This window comes from Ambystoma mexicanum, chromosome 3p (genome assembly GCF_040938575.1).
Source record: "Ambystoma mexicanum isolate Mex_15411 chromosome 3p, UKY_AmexF1_1, whole genome shotgun sequence".
Taxonomy (NCBI): Eukaryota; Metazoa; Chordata; class Amphibia; order Caudata; family Ambystomatidae; genus Ambystoma; species Ambystoma mexicanum.
The window spans coordinates 581,669,414-581,691,096 of NC_090925.1; positions in this window are offsets into that span (position 1 = coordinate 581,669,414).

The following is a 21,683-nucleotide window of genomic DNA, read 5'->3' on the forward strand; positions in this document are numbered from 1 at the left end:
CAGCAGCCAAGGATGCCATCTCGATGATGGTGTAGTCTGCAGGTGGCAGCAAAAATCACTGTGTTCTGAAGAATAGCCAGAAACACAATGGGAATAAGCTCTTGGGTGTGGTCTTTTATAGGGGTGCTTGTGTGCGGTTCGTGGACATGCGCACTGTCCGCGGACAGATCGAACACAAAAAAAGGATCGGAAAGTTTCAAAAGGTATATAGAAACTCAAGATTGCTATGTGGGACTTGTGCCATGGTGAGATTTTATTGAAAAATATTATGGATTAACTGAAAATGTACTTTTAAATTGTTCGGGGACACGAACAGTGTCCGCATTTCAGGACACACGATGAGCGTGGGCGCGGTCAATAGTCCGCGAATGAAGCGCCTGTCCGCAGGACACCAAGTGCACAGAGATTGGTTAGCGCATGCGCATTGATGTCCTACATACACTGTTCGGGTTCTGAAGTAATTAAAAGTGCGTCACACGTGAAACGAACATTTCAGGACACCGCGTGTGTTCTTAGAACAGTTTAAACTTGGTAGCGAACAGTAAGGACAGATATAGTGTTCTTCAGGACACGTGTAATTTCGTTTATGTACGAACATTTCAGGACACCAATTGTGTTCTTAGAACAGTTTCAATTGGGTAGCGAACACTACGAACAGGTATAGTGTTCTTCAGGACACCTCCATTTTCGTTTACGTACGAACATTTCAGGACACCAATAGCGTTCTTAGAACAGTTTGAACTTGCTAGCGAACAGTACCGGACAGGTATAGTGTTCTTTAGGACACTTTATTTTTTGTTTGTTTACGAACAATTCAGGACACCGCGTGTGTTCTTAGTACAGTTTCATGTTGCTAGCGAACACTACGAACAGTTGTACTGTTGTTCAGGACACATTATTTTCGTTAATTTACAAACATTTCAGGACACCAATTGTGTTCTTAGGACAGTTTTAAGTTGATAGCGAACATTACGTACAGATATAGTGTTCTTTAGAACACTTTAATTTTTGTTTCTTTACGAACATTTCAGGACACCACGTGTGTTCTTAGAACAGTTTCAACTTGCTAGCGAACAGTACGAACAGGTGTGGTGTTCTTCAGGACACCTCCATTTTCGTTTATGTACGAACATTTCAGAACACTCGCACTGTCCGCGGACACTTTTATTGTTTTAAAAAAAAAAAACGGAAACTATTCACAATACAATATAAAAATTAAACTTTATTTAACATATATTAATAATTTATGACAGAGAAGGTGAGGCAGAAACAGAAACAAAAACAGGAGAATTTGGGGTTTCAACATGATTGGTATTAGGTGAAGAAGGGATGGAAGTCTCATCAAAACGTTTTGGATTATGGAGAGGGTTTGGGGATAATTGACTGGGATATGGTGAGGAGGGACAAGTACATGTGGGGCAATGGTACGAGGTTTTTGGTTTGAAATGATTTTCTACAAAAGTTTTTAAATTATTAAAATTAGCCAACAATACATCCATTTTTTCTTCTATATTGTGAAGACTGTTATCCATAACAGGGTTTTCTGAAGTTTTTTCTATTTTGGTATGCTCTGTGCAAAAAAAAATATATATGTTAAATGTATATAAAAAAAATAATAAATAAATGGTTTATATTATAAAGTGTTTACCATTAGTTTCACTATCTTGTGACATTTCTTCATGTGGGAAATTGTCCTCTAGCCATTCCAGAGTACTAGACATTTCTGTGAGAAAAAAAAAAGATAATATATTTTTTAATCTAATACAGAAAGTTTATAAATATATGAGTAAAATGAAGTACACTTACTATTTCTGGTAAGATAAGTCCTATGTATTCAGTGGGTCTGGTCTTGTTCTCAGTTCTGTTGTGTCTCTGAGGTTATTATGTTGGAAGCCAATGTATCTTCTTGTGGTATATTCCATTTCAGAACATATTGTATTTAAATGAATGGTCAGTGTGTTACATATATGGGTTACATTTCTTATGTATTACTATATATAATGTGTTTGTTAAAGGGATGTTATGGTTAAGTTGCGCTACTAAAAACCTATGAAATTCAGTGAAAAAACTTTGTTAAAGGGACGTTATGGTTCCAAGTAAAACCGAAAAACCCTTGAAATTCGCCAGTTATGGTAAGCTAAGCACCCATAACTCGCGCCACCACCGTGCACTGCTAAGACTAACACCCAGGACATCAAAGATGACATCACAAATGTCATTGATGACATCACTGATGACATTACATGTCTGGCTCACTATTTTTTCTTTTGCAGACATATCTAGGCCACATGGTTTTCGTCAGTAACAGTCAGAAACTAAGAATTTTATTTTATTTGTAGACGTATCCTTCTAGTAGGTTCTTACAGAAATTCCCTTAGAGTACAGTCACATCATATGAAACATATACATATGGGAAAACACAAGCTTGAAAGACAGCAATCCTTTTTGTGCATAAAGATAATCACTAGACTTATGAGCACTTTCTGATAGTTCTGTTGTTTTTTTATGGCTGTACTTTCCCTGTATATGGTCATATTTGTATACATTGTACTCACAATACTTTCCTTAGGGTCCAATCACATCAAGTGATACATATACATAAGGTAAGTAGCAGCTTTGAAACAGAGCAATCATTTATTTGCATGAAACTAATCAGTTAAGTTATGAATTGTTTCTGCTACTACTTGTGCTTTTTTGCTAACTTCACTTTCCCTGTATATACCCATATTGGTATGTGTTCTTGTGTCTTTGTGTTTTGTCTATAGTAATGCAATTATGTAATACATGGGTTTTATTAGCTACTTATTACATATTTCACAGTACACAAAAATCTATTAAGAAAACAATTATCATTTCATTATTCAACATATTAAAATTACGAATATCATACCTTCATCTTGTACGCTGCACACAATGTTATGTTTCTGTATGAGTAGCTTAGTATACTAGATAGAACCCCATAATAGGATGCTATTTATATCAATGCATCGTTCAATGCACTTATTAGGGTATATTTCTTGCAATGATTCTTGACAATTTTTTCGCAACATAATAAGAATCCCTTCTACACATATTTCATGAGAAGTACATACACATGTGATGTCATCACTGATGTCATCAATGACATTTGTGATGTCATCTTTGATGTCCTGGGTGTTAGTTTTAGCAGTGCACGGTGGTGGCTCGAGTTATGGTTGCTTAGCTTACCATAACTCGCGAATTTCAAGTGTTTTTCGGTTTTACTTGGAACCATAACGTCCCTTTAACAAAGTTTTTTCACTGAATTTCATAGGTTTTTAGTAGCGCAACTTAACCATAACGTCCCTTTAACAAAGTTTTTTTCACTGATATATATATATATATATATATATATATATATATATATATATATATATATTCAATGAAAAAACTTTGTTAAAGGGACGTTATGGTTACAAATAAAACTGAAAAATCTGCCGATTATGGTAAGCTAAGCAACCATAACTCGCACCACCATCATGCACTGCTAATACTTACACTCAGGACATCAAAGATGACATCACAAATGTCATTGATGACATCACTGATGACATCACATGTGAAATTAATTTTGATGAAAAGTCCCTACAAGGGGTTGTGTTTATCATGTTGGTAACAAGATGTCAGGGGTGATTGTGTAATGTTAAACATGTAATAACTAGCTAACAAATCAAGAATTATTACACACTTGTGCTAGTACAAACAAAACATATGAAAACCCACAATCCATACACATCAGAGGCACATACAGGGAAACTAAAGTAAGGAAGAAAGAAACAGCATCATCAGAAAATGTTAATAGCATTAAAATGTATCTTCATGTATACAAATGAATTGTGTGTTTGAGGCCTGCCTATTGGCCCATGTACGTGCACCATGAGCTGAGACCAAACCCTAAGGAATGTACTTTAAGAACATATGACAAGGTTAATGTCTAGATATACAGCACCTTTTGAATTTTAATATTCTGTCAGTGAACAAAGCCACTTTGCCTAGATATGTCAGTGAAAAAAAACAAGTGGGCCAGATATGTGATGTCATCAGTAACCTGGCTACTGGCCATGACTACGAGAGACTGGCAATTGGGTTAAAGTGGGCATGGTTACCTGGGTCTGGCTATGTGGTGAAGTTTTTGAATATCGGGATAGGTTTGAATGAGAAAATAGATTCTGGCCGTTGCTAAATTTCTGTCTGTGGCTGCAGCCCAAACTGCTGCACAGGATTGCATCAACGGATCGCTGTGACTGTCGCTGCATAGACTCAGAGACAATGCTAATAAGCAGATAAATACCAAGCACGATGAACCAGGTGCCCACGTGGTCACCAAGCCACCCTTTGAAATCATTACCCACCCTTGTTTGTGACCCTATTGGGACAAGATATTGGGATTGCAAGCTGGACTCATTTCCACAACCTCGCAGCAATGACTGACCCACAATCCATATGCCTAAAGTCTAGTCAGTCGAATTACGTGTCGGCGAGCTTGTAACAATAAACATAGCGCCAAGAATGGTTTTGAAGACTGCTTTATTACGACAACAGTTACTTATTGAATATCCCAGCGCTGACGTGAAAAGGGCTGACTCTCCTATTCGAAACATAACACTTGAAGAAGGAAGGGCACCTTCACAAAAGAAACCCATCACCAGCAGCAGGGTAATCTGTTTAAAGTAGTAGATGAAGCGTAGTGACCTACGCATTCCACCTCCCTGCAATTACTTGATAATCTTATACTCTGATTTAATTATTGGGGCATGCAGCATGGTGGAACTCTAGGTTTGAAGGGGACGAAATATTCTGCTTGCGGCTACAGCCTGAGGTGCAGTGCTGAATTACAACAAACCTGTGCAAGGAGCATCTGCAAGGACCTGAAAGCATGGTTTTGCAAATCTGCTTTGTGTTTTTTTTTTCTCCAAAGTGTCCAGATGAAAGCACAAAAAATAGTGATATACGTTAGGTGCATGGACAATGGGGCTGAACCTCGGCAAGGACGAATGCCTACTCTGAGTTACATATTGGGGCATTGAAAAGAAATTCTGCTGGTGGCTGCAGCCCAGAGTGCTGGAAGGGATTGCAGCAAACTTGCACAAGGAGTATCTGCAAGGACTTGAAAGGATGCTTTTGCAAATCTGTCTCGTGTTTTATTTTTTTGAAAGTGCCGAAACCTAAGTACAAAAAATAGTGATATATGTTTGGTGCATGGACAATGTGCCAGGCCCTCGGCAAGGGCAATGCCTACTCTGATTTACTTATTGGGGCATGTGGCATGGCCAAAGCTCTTGGTTTAAATGGGGGGGGGGGATTTCTTGCGGCTGCAGCCCGGAGTGCTTGACGGGATGGCAGCAAAGGTGCATGAGGAGCATCAGCAAGGACCTGAAAGGATGCTTTTGGAAATCTGTCCTGTGTTTTACTTTTTTGAAATTGTAAAAACGTAAGTACAAAAAGTAGTGATATAACTTTTGTGCTTTGGGCAGAGGGCCTGGCATTCCGCAAGGACAAATGTCTACTCTGATTTGCCTATTGGGGTTTGCGCTACTGATAACTACTCACATAAGTATGCATTGCAAAATATATGTTTGTTAAAGGAGGTTTATAGTTCTTTCACACATGTTAAAAGAGGAATTATTAATAACTAACATAAGGTGATGTAACATTATGAAACATTTTTGCTTATGAAAACGTATTCATTTGACAGAAACAACTTTGTTAAAGGGATGTTATGGTTAAGATGTAGCCCACCCTCTGCCCCAGCAGTTAGCTAGTGGCCTCCCAACTTGGCATTCCTTGGCACTTCCCTCCTGGGCTCCCATGAGCATTTGTCCATCCGTACTGTCCCTTTTATGTATGCACTTGTGTCACTGCACAATGCATATTTGCATTCATAGGAGAATTATGTAAGAAGTTTTGGTATAAGTATGGGAAATGTAGATGCAAAAGATTTGTAGAACATTGTTAAGTGGCAGTTGGCGGTAGGCTACATGTAGAGTATTTTAAAGTGATTGGTGGATATATGTGGGCATGGTTTAAAGCATGCAATGAGGGAGTGTTACAAACATAACATTAAAAAGAGTAGAAGGGCTGTTTTTTGTAATGGTGTGCATGTGCAATCTGGGTTTTCTAATAAGGCATGGGCTAGACCGGGGAATGCAGAGATTGTGCATAGTTATAAATGGCAATGGATTGTGGTGTTTATTGTATGCTAGAGAGATGAATTTTGGATCAAAATTAGTTTCTGTGCTTTTTTCTTTTTCTTTAGTATACAATTGTCCATTATTTCCATTAGCTTCGTAGAGAATACTAATGGGATTGTTGGAGAATCTTATTGAATCTAACTGCTTTACCGAAAAATGTAAAGTAGATGGAGCCTATAAACTCAATTTGTTACTACTATGTTTAAACTGCGAAAGGTGGTTCCTAAAGGAACCTTTTTAATATGTGTTTTTTATTTTTTTGCAGGAGAGGCCAGAAATAAAGATGGAGGGAAAGGAGGGAATGGGCACCAAACACACATATGGATGGGCAGGTGGATAGGGGAAGATGTTGCACGTGTGTTAACAATTGTTCCCCTCTGCAGAGTGGTGATTTGCAGTATATAAGGAGTACTGTTGTTTTCGAAAGATATGGGTCAACATCCTCTTTTATCACTTGCAAGGTAGCTGGTGGGATTTTGTGTCCCACAGGAGTAGGCTGTGTGGTCACAGCAATTGGTTGAGGAAGATGAGGTAATGGAAGACAGCTTACTTCTTCCTAAGAAAGGAATATCCTTTCTCAGAGAATTGCAGTGGTTGGATTTGGTGTGGTGGCACATCAAAGTGGTCCTGTAGGAGTACTGGCCAGGTAGTCCTTGACTGAGAACAATGTTTCACTCAGTGCATCTCACTTTGGTAGCTTTAGCCTTTGGTATGTTTCCAACAGTGGTAAACAACTGCCATACCTATGATTCTCTCTGGGTTCTAGAGGTTGGCACTTATTCTACCTCATTTTCCTGTTTGTTTTTTTAATAGTCTTTTGAAGTATTGCACTTCTTTCATTGTATAGGTCCTCCAGCTGGTGGTGGTGGCTCTTGGGAAGGAGGGATGCAATAGCTGATGCAATTTCTTAAGATAAATAGCAGTTTTCCTAATATTCTTCCAAGTTTGTGCTGTGTGCTAGATTGTTAATGGATAATTAGTAAAAATAGGCGTAGGAGCTGTGCAAGGTCACATTTTGAGCTTTAAAATTTCTAGTAAAAATAGGCGTAGGAGCTGTGCAAGGTCACATTTTGAGCTTTAAAATTTCTAGACTAGTGGAAAATGCAGTTCAGAACTGTTCGCGAAGCACAGACCTGTTTGCGAAGGGCGGACGTGTTCGCGGACATGTCATCATGTGACACTGTCCGGAAATTCTGCAATGACGTCAGATGTTCGCTAACATGTGTGTCACAGTGCTTGGGCAGGTTCACAGAGTAGGCGATGGGTGAAATACTGTATTTGTTTAGGCAGCAGGTGGTAATGATGTATTCACCATGCCCGCTCTGTCCGGAATGTTTGTAATTACTGAAAATGAGGGGTGTCATAAGGATAGTACTTCCGTCCGTGCTGTGCGCAGGCAAGTTGAAACTATTCTAAGGACAAGTGTGGTGTTAGCGAACGTCAAAATTGAGTACATGCCGTAGTTAAAGTTTTTGTTTCTATGTGTGTGCTCCTGAGTTATACGCCGCTATGGGTGTGATATGCTGCAGTGGTTGTGGCCAGGGCCTAGAGCCTTGGGTGCATGGCCGTAGGCGTAGGCCATAGGCCAAACTCCCAAGACTCTAGGCCCTGGCCACTACAACAGCCGCATATCACAGCAATAGATACACCTGTAGTATTGCATATCGATCAGGTGGTTGTGAGGAGGGCCTAGAGTCTTAGGTGCATGGCCAAAAGCCATGGCCATGCACCCAAGACAAATGTTATAAGCACTGCAGTTATAAAGCACCATGAATTGTATATAGTGCGGTGGTTGTGGGCAGGACGTAGAGTTTTGGGTGCATGGCTGTAGGCTGTAGGCCATACACCCAAGAATCTAGGTCCCGCCCACAACCATAGATTTACCTGTAGTATCGAACATTGATCAGGTGGTTGTGGGGAGGGCCTCGGCCATGCACCCAAGACTACATGTATACGTGTGGAAGTTACAAGCCACAATGGGTGTGATATGCTGTGGTGGTTGTGGCCAGGACCTAGAATCTTGGGTGCATGGCTGAAGGCCATGCACCGAAGAACAAAATTATGAGCACTGAAGTTATACGCCAACATGGGTTTCATATATTGCATGCCTATAGATTCAATTCTCTATGGCTATACACCCAAGAATCTAGGCCCTGGCTACAACCACTGCAGTATATCACAGCTATAGATACACCCGAAGTATCGAACATGGATCAGGTGGTTGTGGGGAGGGCCTAGAGTCTTGGGTGCATGGCCAAAGGCCATGCACCCAACACCAAATGTATATGTAGTCCAGTTATAAGCCACAACGGGTGTGATATGCTGTGGTGGTTGTGGCCAGGACCTAGAGTCTTGGGTGCATGGCCAAAGGCCATGCACCCAAGACTGAAGTTATAAGCACTGAAGTTATAAATCAGCATGGGTGTGATGTGGTGCGGTGGTTGTGTGCACGACCCAAGACCAAACTGATGAGCAGTGAAGTTATAAGCCACCATGGTTTTCATATGCTGCGATGGTTGTGGGTAGGACCTACAGTCTTGGTTGCATGGCTGTAGGGTGTAGGTCGTAGGTTATACATCCAAGACTCTAAGACCTGCCTACAGCCACTGCACCATATTAATGCCATAGATCAGACGTATAGATTCGAATATGTATGAAATGTGTGAAATTATACCTACTGTTTAATTTGTTCACATTCAATATATTTCTTACATGAATATAATGCTTGGAGGAAATATGCTTTTCCAATTTCTGTGATAAAAGAAAGGAACATGTTTGTGTTTGGATTTTATAAAGACTTATTACATTGTATAATAGACACTTTAGCTTTTTTTACCCTCATATTTACTTTACAAACCAGTGTACTGTGCATTTTGCTCAGTTTCTGTGTTTGTTTTTGAAATCATTGGGTCTGGGGGAAAAAAAAAATCCTTGCCGGATTACAAAAAACCCTTCTTTGCTATGCCACAAACTATTTCTTTGTTTCCTTTGAGTGTTCACTTGTTGTTTCTGATTAATGTTCTTTATGTTGGCATGTTGCAGATTTTTTAAACAGTTAGAAACCTGTTGGCATATTCTAACTGTGTATTTTCTTGTTACAAATCTGTGGTATTCATTTATCTGTGTGGTTGTTATACAATCTTGGGCAGTTAGATACCTGTTGACGTATTCTGTTTATAGTCTTTTACTTGAATGTTTGTTAATGTTGAGGTACACATTAGTTATTACATTTTGGCTTTAAGAAGATTAAGTACGTGTTTGTAAGATTTGCTGGTAATCTCTGCTTTACAGTAATGCTACTATCATTACATTCAAATCATCCACATTTCTTTTTAATATATGCAATGTAGTGACCTGCATTGGTTGTGGCTCCTGCGTGGTAGATTATGCCTATTGTTTTGAAGGTTTTCTTACCAAGTTACACTTGACCATGTGTGAATCCAGTCAGCTTGCAGTGTTTTTGGAGACCATCTGCATTGTAATGTAGAAGCATTACTATTATGTAGTTACTATGTGTTTGTATTAGTAAGGTGGAGCGATTATCTGAATTGCAGATAGTAGATAATCTGCCATGGTTTGCATTTTGTAGAAGTTGCTGCATTGGAATGGATCCACAATTAGGTATGTATACATACACAAATCGCTCATTAGGGATTTGTTCCTGTGTCACATTGTTACAGAGAGTGCATGTTTCCACATATATGAAATCTTGAAGATTTCATTTATAGGTATGTTCTTGTTTTAGAGTACTTGTAGTAAGTACATTAGAAATTATTGTGGATCTGCTTGTGAGTTTATAGTTAATCTCACCATTCCAGCACAGTAGTCCAATTCTTGTCTTATTCCGTGAACACTATATGTGTTGTCAGGATTATTTGTTGCATTTCTATGAAGGACTAACATTTGCAAACGCAATTGGTCTATACTGTGTAAGTAAATGTTGTTAACAATTGGTGGCCATTGAAACAGAATATTCATTGCTATATTTGCATAGCAATTTACACCAGTTTCATTTGAAAAATTGAATGGACCAGATAGTTCTGTGATTTTTTGTTCCTTCTTTGAAGAAGTACCTGATTTACTTTCCCTGATAGGTTCTTCTTTGCTTGTGGTAATTGATGAAGTATTAGCTTCTTTTGTTTTCTTTGAAGGATTTGCAGTCAGATCCTGATTTCTATTAGACTAACAGGCCGATTCATGGAATAATTAGCGCGGCGCAAGTGGCAAAAAACGTGCGATTCGCAGTGGAATAGCGAAAATCGCAGTGCAAGTGCGAAAACCGCACGAAAAGCAGCGCACATCGATTCATGGAAGGCCGTGTGCGAGAAAACCATCGGATGTGCGCTAAAAAAGTGCACGGCGCAAGTTGGCGCACAGGCCATCTAACGGCGTGCGTCAGGTCACAGCGAAAATCGCACAGGCCACAGCGAAAATCGCACATAGCGCGGCGCACACAACAAAAGAAGGCGGAACACGGGGCGTAACACTCGGAATGGGGAACAACTTGCCAAAATGTGGGCATCACGCGGGAAGTACAGGGTGCAAGTGTGCGGAACGCCCAAACGCTCGCCTACAACACGTATTCATGGAATCGAATAGGGCAAAAAAGCGCACGGTCAAACCAGCGCACAGGCACAAACACGACCGCCACAAGAAAGCAGGCGGTAGCGTCTCTGCGCCTGTAATAAATGTGCGCCAAAAGGTGCGCCAACAAATAGCACCTATATACAGCCATGATGAATGTCCTATACTGTGGCCCTCCAGGACAAATGACGTGCAAAGGGGTACCCACAAACACGGACACCCGCTGACTGAAAAATAACGTGTGCGTGTATTCCGGGGTGCGCAGGAACTTTCACACGCGATTTGGCTGGGTACGTGGATCTCAGGGGTACATGGGAAGTCTCACACGCGATTTGGCAGGGTACGTGGATTTCAGGGGTGCTTGGGAAGTTCCACACGTGATTTGGCCGGGTACGTCCGCGGGAATTAGCACACGCGACTTGGCTGGGTACGTGGATCTCAGGGGTGCGCAGGAAGTCTCACACGCGATTTGGCAGGGTACGTGGATTTCAGGGGTGCGCGGGAAGTTCCACATGCGATTTGGCTGGGTACGTGCATGGGAATTTCCACACGCGATTTGGCTGGGTACGTGGATCTCAGGGGTGCGCGGGAAGTCTCACACGCGATTTGGCAGGGTACGTGGATTTCAGGGGTGCGTGGGAAGTTCCGCACGCGATTTGGCCGGGTACGTGCGTGGGAATTTCCACACGCGACTTGGCTGGGTATGTGGATCTCAGGGGTGCGAGGGAAGTCCCACACGCGAATTGGCAGGGTACGTGGATTTCAGGGGTGCGCAGGAAGTTCCACACGCGATTTGGCCGGGTACGTGCGCGGGAATTTCCACACGCAACTTGGCTGGGTACGTGGATCTCAGGGGTGCGCGGGAAGTCCCACACGCAATTTGGCCGGGTACGTGCGCGTGAATTTCCACACGCGATTTGGTTGGATACGTGTATTTCAGGGGTACGCGCGAAATTCTACACGCGATTTGGCTGTGTGCTCCCAGGTATTCCCTGTACACCCTCCACGGCCCCTGCAGGCAGCCGACACCACAGGGGACTACCCTGCACACCTGCTCATGTCACCCAGCACCCCCACCCCCCAGCATCCAGGGGCACCCTCCACCAGGTCCCCACTCATGGCCCCTATCACCCCCACCCCCCAGCAGTGCAGGCGCAGCACCACCAGGCCCCCACTCCTGTCCAACTCATGTCTCCCACCACCCCCACCCCCCAGCATCCAGGGGCACCCTCCACCAGGCCCCCACTCATGTCCCCCTGCACCCCCACCCCCCTGCATCCAGGGGCACCCTCCACCAGGCCCCCACTCATGGCCCCCTGCACCCCCACCCCCCAGCATCCAGGGGCACCCTCCACCAGGCCCCCACTCATGGCCCCTATCACCCCCACCCCCCAGCAGTGCAGGGGCAGCACCACCAGGCCCCCACTCATGTCCAACTCATGTCTCCCACCACCCCCACCACCCAGCAGTGCAGGGGCACCCTCCACCAGGCCCCCACTCATGTCCAACTCATGTCTCCCACCACCCCTACCCCCCAGCAGTGCAGGGGCACACTCCACCAGGCCCCCACTCATGTCCCCCTGCACCCCCACCCCCAGAATCCAGGGGCACCCTCCACCAGGCCCCCACTCATGGCCCCTATCACCCCCACCCCCCAGCATCCAGGGGCACCCTCCACCAGGCCCCCACTCATGGCCCCTATCACCCCCACCCCCCAGCAGTGCAGGGGCAGCACCACCAGGCCCCCACTCATGTCCAACTCATGTCTCCCACCACCCCCACCCCCCGGCATCCAGGGGCACCCTCCACCAGGCCCCCACTCATGTCCCCCTGCACCCCCACCCCCCAGCATCCAGGGGCACCCTCCAGCAGGCCCCCACTCATGGCCCCTATCACCCCCACCCCCAAGCAGTGCAGGGGCAGCACCACCAGGCCCCACTCATGTCCAACTCATGTCTCCCACCAACCCCACCCCCCAGCAGTGCAGGGGCACCTTCCACCAGGCCCCCGCTCATGTCCAACTCATGTCTCCCACCACCCCCACCCCCCAGCAGTGCAGGAGCACCCTCCACCAGGCCCCCACTCATGTCCCCCTGCACCCCCACCCCCCAGCATCCAGGGGCACCCTCCACCAGGCCCCCACTCATGGCCCCTATCACCCCCACCCCCTAGCATCCAGGGGCACCCTCCACCAGGCCCCCACTCATGGCCCCTATAACCCCCACCCCCCAGCAGTGCAGGGGCAGCACCACCAGGCCCCCACTCATGTCCAACTCATGTCTCCCACCACCCCCATCCCCCAGCATCCAGGGGCACCCTCCACCAGGCCCCCACTCATGTCCCCCTGCACCCCCACCCCCCTGCATCCAGGGGCACCCTCCACCAGGCCCCCACTCATGGCCCCCTGCACCCCCACCCCCCAGCATCCAGGGGCACCCTCCACCAGGCCCCCACTCATGGCCCCTATCACCCCCACCCCCCAGCAGTGCAGGGGCAGCACCACCAGGCCCCCACTCATGTCCAACTCATGTCTCCCACCACCCCCACCACCCAGCAGTGCAGGGGCACCCTCCACCAGGCCCCCACTCATGTCCAACTCATGTCTCCCACCACCCCTAACCCCCAGCAGTGCAGGGGCACACTCCACCAGGCCCCCACTCATGTCCCCCTGCACCCCCACCCCCAGAATCCAGGGGCACCCTCCACCAGGCCCCCACTCATGGCCCCTATCACCCCCACCCCCCAGCATCCAGGGGCACCCTCCACCAGGCCCCCACTCATGGCCCCTATCACCCCCACCCCCCAGCAGTGCAGGGGCAGCACCACCAGGCCCCCACTCATGTCCAACTCATGTCTCCCACCACCCCCACCCCCCGGCATCCAGGGGCACCCTCCACCAGGCCCCCACTCATGTCCCCCTGCACCCCCACCCCCCAGCATCCAGGGGCACCCTCCAGCAGGCCCCCACTCATGGCCCCTATCACCCCCACCCCCAAGCAGTGCAGGGGCAGCACCACCAGGCCCCCACTCATGTCCAACTCATGTCTCCCACCAACCCCACCCCCCAGCAGTGCAGGGGCACCTTCCACCAGGCCCCCGCTCATGTCCAACTCATGTCTCCCACCACCCCCACCCCCCAGCAGTGCAGGAGCACCCTCCACCAGGCCCCCACTCATGTCCCCCTGCACCCCCACCCCCCAGCATCCAGGGGCACCCTCCACCAGGCCCCCACTCATGGCCCCTATCACCCCCACCCCCTAGCATCCAGGGGCACCCTCCACCAGGCCCCCACTCATGGCCCCTATAAACCCCACCCCCCAGCAGTGCAGGGGCAGCACCACCAGGCCCCCACTCATGTCCAACTCATGTCTCCCACCACCCCCACCCCCCAGCAGTGCAGGGGCACCCTCCACCAGGCCCCCACCCATGTCCAACTCATGTCTCCCACCACCCCCATCCCCCAGCAGTGTGGGGCACCCTCCACCAGGCCCCCACCCATGTCTCCCACCACCCCCACCCCCCAGCCACCATGGGCATCCCCCACCAGGCCCCCACTCATGTCTCCCACCCCTCCCACCCCCCCAGCAGTGTGGGGCACCCTCCAACAGGCCCCCACTCATGTCCCCCTGCACCCCCACCACCCAGCATCCAGGGGCACCCTCCACCAGGCCCCCACTCATGGCCCCTATCACCCCCACCCCCCAGCAGTGCAGGGGCACCCTCCACCAGGCCCCCACTCATGTCCCCCTGCACCCCACCCCCCAGCATCCAGGGGCACCCTCCACCAGGCCCCCACTCATGTCCCCCTGCACCCCCACCCCCCAGCATCCAGGGGCACCCTCCACCTGGCCCCCACTCATGGCCCCCTGCACCCCCACCCCCCAGCATCCAGGGGCACCCTCCACCAGGCCCCCACTCATGGCCCCTATCACCCACAACCCCCAGCAGTGCAGGGGCAGCACCACCAGGCCCCCACTCATGTCCAACTCATGTCTCCCACCACCCCACCCCCCAGCAGTGCAGGGGCACCCTCCACGAGGCCCCCACTCATGGCCCCTATCACCCCCACCCTCCAGCATCCAGGGGCACCCTCCACCAGACCCCACTCATGGCCCCTATCACCCCCACCCCCCAGCAGTGCAGGGGCAGCAACACCAGGCCCCCACTCATGTCCAACTCATGTCTCCCACCACCCCCACCCCCCAGCATCCAGGGGCACCCTCCACCAGGCCCCCACTCATGTCCCCCTGCACCCCCACCCCCCAGCATCCAGGGGCACCCTCCACCAGGCCCCACTCATGGCCCCTATCACCCCCACCCCCAGCAGTGCAGGGGCAGCACCACCAGGCCCCCACTCATGTCCAACTCATGTCTCCCACCACCCCCACCCCCAGCAGTGCAGGGGCACCCTCCACCAGGCCCCCACTCATGTCCAACTCATGTCTCCCACCACCCCCATCCCCCAGCAGTGCAGGGGCACCCTCCACCAGGCCCCCACTCATGTTCCCCTGCACCCCCACCCCCCAGCATCCAGGGGCACCCTCCACCAGGCCCCCACTCATGGCCCCTATCACCCCCACCCCCCAGCATCCAGGGGCACCCTCCACCAGGCCCCCACTCATGGCCCCTATCACCCCCACCCCCCAGCAGTGCAGGGGCAGCACCACCAGGCCCCCACTCATGTCCAACTCATGTCTCCCACCACCCCACCCCCCAGCAGTGCAGGGGCACCCTCCACCAGGCCCCACTCATGTCCAACTCCTGTCTCCCACCACCCCCACCCCCCAGCAGTGCAGGGGCACCCTCCACCAGGCCCCCACTCATGTCCCCCTGCACCTCCACCCCCCAGCATCCAGGGGCACCCTCCACCAGGCCCCCACACATGTCTCCCACCACCCCCACCCCCCCAGCAGTGTGGGGCACCCTCCACCAGGCCCCCACTCATGGCCCCTATTATCCCCACCCCCCAGCAGTGCAGGGGCACCCTCCACCAGGCCCCCACTCATGTCCCCCTGCACCCCCACCCCCCAGCATCCAGGGGCACCCTCCACCAGGCCCCCACTCATGTCTCCCACCACCCCCACCCCCCCAGCAGTGGGGGGCACCCTCCACCAGGCCCCCACCCATGTCTCCCACCACCCCCAGCCACCATGGGCAGCCCCCACCAGGCCCCCACTCATGTCCCCCTGCACCCCCACCCCCCAGCATCCAGGGGCACCCTCCACCAGGCCCCCACTCATGTCCCCCTGCACCCCCACCCCCCAGCATCCAGGGGCACCCTCCACCAGGCCCCCACTCATGGCCCCCTGCACCCCCACCCCCAGCAGTGCAGGGGCACCCTCCACCAGGCCCCCACTCATGTCCCCCTGCACCCAGGTCCTCACAATCTCCAATCATGTGCGTTATGGTCAGCCTCCACAGCCAAAAGGCCCTACCAAGTAACCCATTCACCCACATGGAAATGGAAATTACATGTTACACCCCCAATGTTCATAAAGCAAATGAACCCATGTCCGTCACACACAATGGTTGCAATTGAATGGGAAAACACCCAACATGACATGCATGAAACCAATGAGATGATACCACACAGTGAAGTATGAAAACAAAATTGTATTAAAAAAAATTGAATGCAAATGAAATGAAACAAACTACAATGGCAATGAAAAAAAGATAAGCTGCATGTCCGTCCAAAAAAATCAAAACTACAAATCCAAATCCAAAAAAATGTTGTCCAAAGTCACATTAAAAATAAAAGAGAGAAAAATAAATGCAAAGACCATTGCTCCATGGTGAATAAATAAAAAAAAAAAAACAATCCAATGAAGAACTATGTACAAAACATACAAGGGTCCATGAGCCCAACTGAACAAAGGAAACCTACAAAAAACCCTAACTAAAATGCAACTATATACAAAAAGTGGAGCAGTGTCCGTCGACTCCAAATCATAAGAAGAAACAAAGGAAACCTAAAACTAAAGAACTATATACAAAGGCGGCGGGCAAGTCCAGCGGCTCACTCCGTGGTGTTCCGGGCCAGGGCATCACCAAACTCCTCGTCTATGTCCCGGAGGCGGTCCTGTTCCATGGCCCGAGGGTCTGCAGGGACGACGCCATCTGCTCCTCCAACCCCCTGCGGATTGCCTCGAGGCACTCGGCCCGCCTCAGGGCCCTCCGCATGGAGTTCTCCGCCCTGACCATCGTGAGCCGCTCCTCTTCCGCCCGCCGCCGCTCCGCACCTATCTGCTGGCCCAACCGCAGCCACACGGAAGACACTTCCTGTCCTGGGTCCTCCTGCCCTCCGGCCGATGCCTGCCCCTCCGATGTTGATGGCCCCGAGCCATGATGCCTCCCACGTTGACTCTGCTGCTGCCTCCGACGCAACTGCCTCTGCCAGCACGACGGCATCCAGGCTGATGGAATCCACTGACGCCGTCGTGCACGTGCCCTGCCTGATGATGCCGGCACATCCTCCATCTGCTGGGGTACAGTTGCTGTGGTGTCCACCCCTGCTGGACCTCCGACTCCCGACTGTGGCAGGGATGGGATCCCCACCGAGCTGGCTGCATTGGTCAGGGCAGGTCTACAGGGGGCCCTGGTGGCATCTGGGCCAGAATACGGCAAGGAGAACGACCGGCGTATAGCCTCCACAGAGGAGGAGAGGGCCGCCAGATTGGCCGACACATGCAGGAAACCCCCGAACATGGAAGATCCCAATTGGGCCACGTCGGCACGGTGCTCTTCGTGATGACGTGTGTGCTCCTCCCGGGAAGCACGCACGTCATCACGAATTGCACCTGCGCGCATCGCGACCCCAATCAGGACCTTCTCCATACGGTACGGGTCCCCTCGTCCGCAGGTGGAGGGGAGTCAGGTGACATGGACATCCCCTCTACCTGCGGACGGGCCTGGGACGGGGCATCCCTGCTGGTGCATGGTGGTGCACTCACAGGGTCAGGAACAGCGACATGCACAGGCCCCTCCACGGTGACCTGTGCTGCCTCCTGCCCCTGGACTGCACCACTTGCACCAGCAGGGTTGCCCCCACCAGGCCCCATGTGTTCCTCAGTGGTGGCCTCCTCCTCCTCTGTGGAAACCACCAACCTGGATGGCTCCTCACCGTCTTCCGCCGTAGCAGGCCCCTGTGGGGGCTCACCCACCCCTTCCGCTGCAGCCGTGGGGGCATCCCCGCCGCCTTGCTCCACAGCGCCGTCTCCGCCCTCTTCTTCACTAGCCGCTGCGTAGAGGGAGACATAGAACACAAGCATCAGGGTACTATTCAGTGGTCCCCTAGACAGGAAGCAATAGCAGATGAGTACCACTGTCAAAGTACACTTCCATCATGTCCCTCCACAACACATGGGTCAGTCCAGGCAAAACACACACAGTAACAGGCATGGTACATGCCATGGACATTTCCATACATGTCCAATGGACTCTTGAAACATACAATGATATGGAACTCACATGCATCATGGGTCATGCCTATCACATGCACACACTTCACCTCAGTCACATCCATCTGGCCTCCTACACCCCAAACACAGCGGATACAAGGATAACTAGGCTGCATCAGTGAATCTGTGCATTGTCACACACATGTGTCATGCATCCATGGCATTCACAAGTCACAGACACGCAGGTCAGGCACACAGACATGGCTACCATATATGTACCTGGCATCAGCACCCATCCCTCACCCCCACCCATGTCCAGGAACAGAGACTGGCATGCTCTCATGTGTAAAATCTGCATAGGGCTCCCCATGTCGCATTTAAACACATGCAACAACCATGTGGTTCACACATCACTGGTCGCACATGCATTACCATGATGTCCCTGCACAAATACATGCATACATGGCCTATGTCACACATACAGGCAAGTATCAGACAACCAGCACACCGCAACATGCCCTGTCTCACACAGCAATGCTTGGCCACTTACCGCTCAACTCCAGACGGGTCTCCCTCTCAAGGATCTGGGCGTGGAGCGCTGGGCGTACGCGTTCCAGGACCCTCATCTGGATGGAACTCATGCGGCCCCGGCCCCCCTCCACGAGGCGCCGGGCCTTCACGAGGGTCCAGGACCTCAAGTCCTCCCAGCGCTTCTTGATCTTCTGGACGTCGCGGGTTGCCACCCCCTCCGCGTTGATGGCAACCACACAGTCGGCCCAGATCCTGTCCCGTCCTTCCTTGCTGGCGCGGGACGATCCAAAGAGGGCATCATACTGCCCCAGGACATGCTCCACCAGGACACCAACTCCGGTGGCAGTGAAGCTGGTGCCTCTCTGCCCCTCTGGCCTGGGGTTGCCACTGGTGCCAGATGTGGAAGTGCCCGACATGGCAACCCCAGAGGCAGGAGTGGGTGGGCAACTGGGTCCTGGGGCTGGGCTGTGGAGCGATGTTATCCCAGTCGGGAGTCTTCAGTTCCAGCAGGGGTGGACACAGCAACTGGACCCCTGCAGATGGCTGATGTGCAGGCACCAAACGGCAGGGCACGGTGGCAGCAGGTAGGCAGGCAGGCAGCAGCAGCAGATGGCACGTGGGAGGCTGCTCCGGGCACTGGGGGGCAGTAATTCGGCCTTCTGGGCAGGAGCGTGGTCTTCCGTGTGTTTTCGCGTGGCCAGCTTGATACGGAGTGATTTGGCACGTGAAAATCCTGCACGTCAGCGTGAAATTCGAGGAAAGGCCCTTAGTGCCTAAGCGCGTCAGCACGCATACGCGATTCTATTGGACCAAAGGCCCTCAGCGCGTAAGCGCATCTGTGACGTGACCCGCACGGGTGTTTCTCTCATAGCACGTGATGACGGAGCACACGTGGAAAGACTGCACGTCAGAGTGTCATCGCGTGTAATTGGACAAAAGTGTGCGTACACGCGATTGACCTATGTACGTGTATTTGAGGGGTGCGTGGGTACTTACACACGCGAGTACATCAGCGCACGTGTATTCCGGGGTGCGTGGGAATTTCCACACGCTATTGGCCTGGGTACTGGATTTCAGGGGTGCGCGGGAAGTTTCACACGCGAGTGCATCAGCGCACGTGTATTCCGGGGTGCGCGGGAATTTCCACACGCTATTGGCCTGGGTACTGGATTTCAGGGGTGCGCGGGAAGATTCACACGCGAGTACATCAGCGCACGTGTATTCCGGGGTGCACGGGAATTTCCACACGCTATTGGCCTGGGTACTGGATTTCAGGGGTGCGCGGGAAGTCTCACACGCGAGTACATCAGCGCACGTGTATTCCGGGGTGCGCGGGAATTCCCACACGCTATTGGCCTGGGTACTGGATTTCAGGGGTACGCGGGAACTTTCACACGCTCGCCTACAACACGCGCAAAGAAACACGTACGCCAGTAGGAAGCAGGCATACGTCGACCCACGACGCATAAATTTGCGCGCAAAAAAATAACAAGCTTAGACGCCAGGATGAATATACCGTTCCTAGCAGCAGTGGCCGTGGGCTACCAAAGGAGGAGGAGGAGGATAGTCAGGGACAGAATATTCACACCCAGAACCAGCCTTTTCGGGATGCCTGATGACCAGGTCTATGGGAGGTACAGGTTTCCACCACACATAATACTGGACCTGGTGAGTGAGTGGGAGGATGACCTCACATCACCCACCCTGTGCTCCCAAGCACTCAGCCCCCTGGAGAAGGTCCTCAATGTACTGCACTTCTTAGCCACTGGATCATTTCAGCGGACAAGTGCCATAGTGGGTGGGGTGTCACAGGCCACGCAGTCACGCTGCCTACACCAGGTCTTGAACATCATCACTGCACGCCCATCAGTCCGCAGGCACATATACCTGCCCAGAACACCTGCAGAAAGGCATGCTGCCGTCCTGGATTTTTACGGTGTGGTACGATTCCCCAAAGTGCTAGGTGCCATCGACTGCACCCATGTGGCTCTACGTCCCCCCAGGGCATCTGAGCACATCTATAGGAACCGCAAGCACTGGCATTCCATCAACGTGCAGGTAGTATGTAATGCCAAGGGAATCATCACCTCAGTATATGCCAACTATCCCGGGTCCACCCACGACAGATTCATTTACCGAATGTCCACCCTAAGCCGGGACCTAGAAGCTGGGCGGCATGGCGATACATGGCTGCTTGGTGAGTATGAATGCCACTGCACATGCATGCATGTCAGATATTGAGCAAGGTCAAAACCCCACTAATGATACCAATCACCACCTCCACAGGGGACAGTGCCTACCCTCTCAGCCCCCACATGATGACGCCAATTCGGAACCCCACCACGCCACCCCAGGTAAGATATAACGCTGCCCACATTACAACCCGGGGCATAGTGGAGCGCACATTCGGAGTGCTGAAGTCACGCTTTCGCTCCTTTGACCGTTCTGGCGGGCAGCTGTTATACGCTCCCCCAGTAGTGTGCAGGATCATAGTGGCAGCATGTGTCCTGCACAACGTTGCGACACGCCGGGGCCTGGCCGTGGACATGGTGGTGGCCCCACATCCCCAACCACATGCACGCCCGCTGCGCATGGGAGGGGAAAGGGCACGGGGGGAGGCAGCCCGTACACAGCTAGTAGCTAACTACTTCACATAGAAATCACACCCCTGTGGAGTGCACACTGCCCTGGCACATACCATCTGACAATCAATGATGACTCAACCTGACACTGATCCTGAATGTCTGGAGAATCAACCGTCAAAACCATATAAGCCTGAGATTGTTCACCTGGAAGTGTCACAATGTGTGCATCCCTACCTACACAGACACCACCAATGCAGTTTCGTGAAAAAACACATTCATGCAGCTAAAATGAATACCCACTTGCAAAATGCAACATGAGGACAGTGCCATGTCACCCAACCCATCCCCAGCACCGCCACACGACACACTGTGCCATG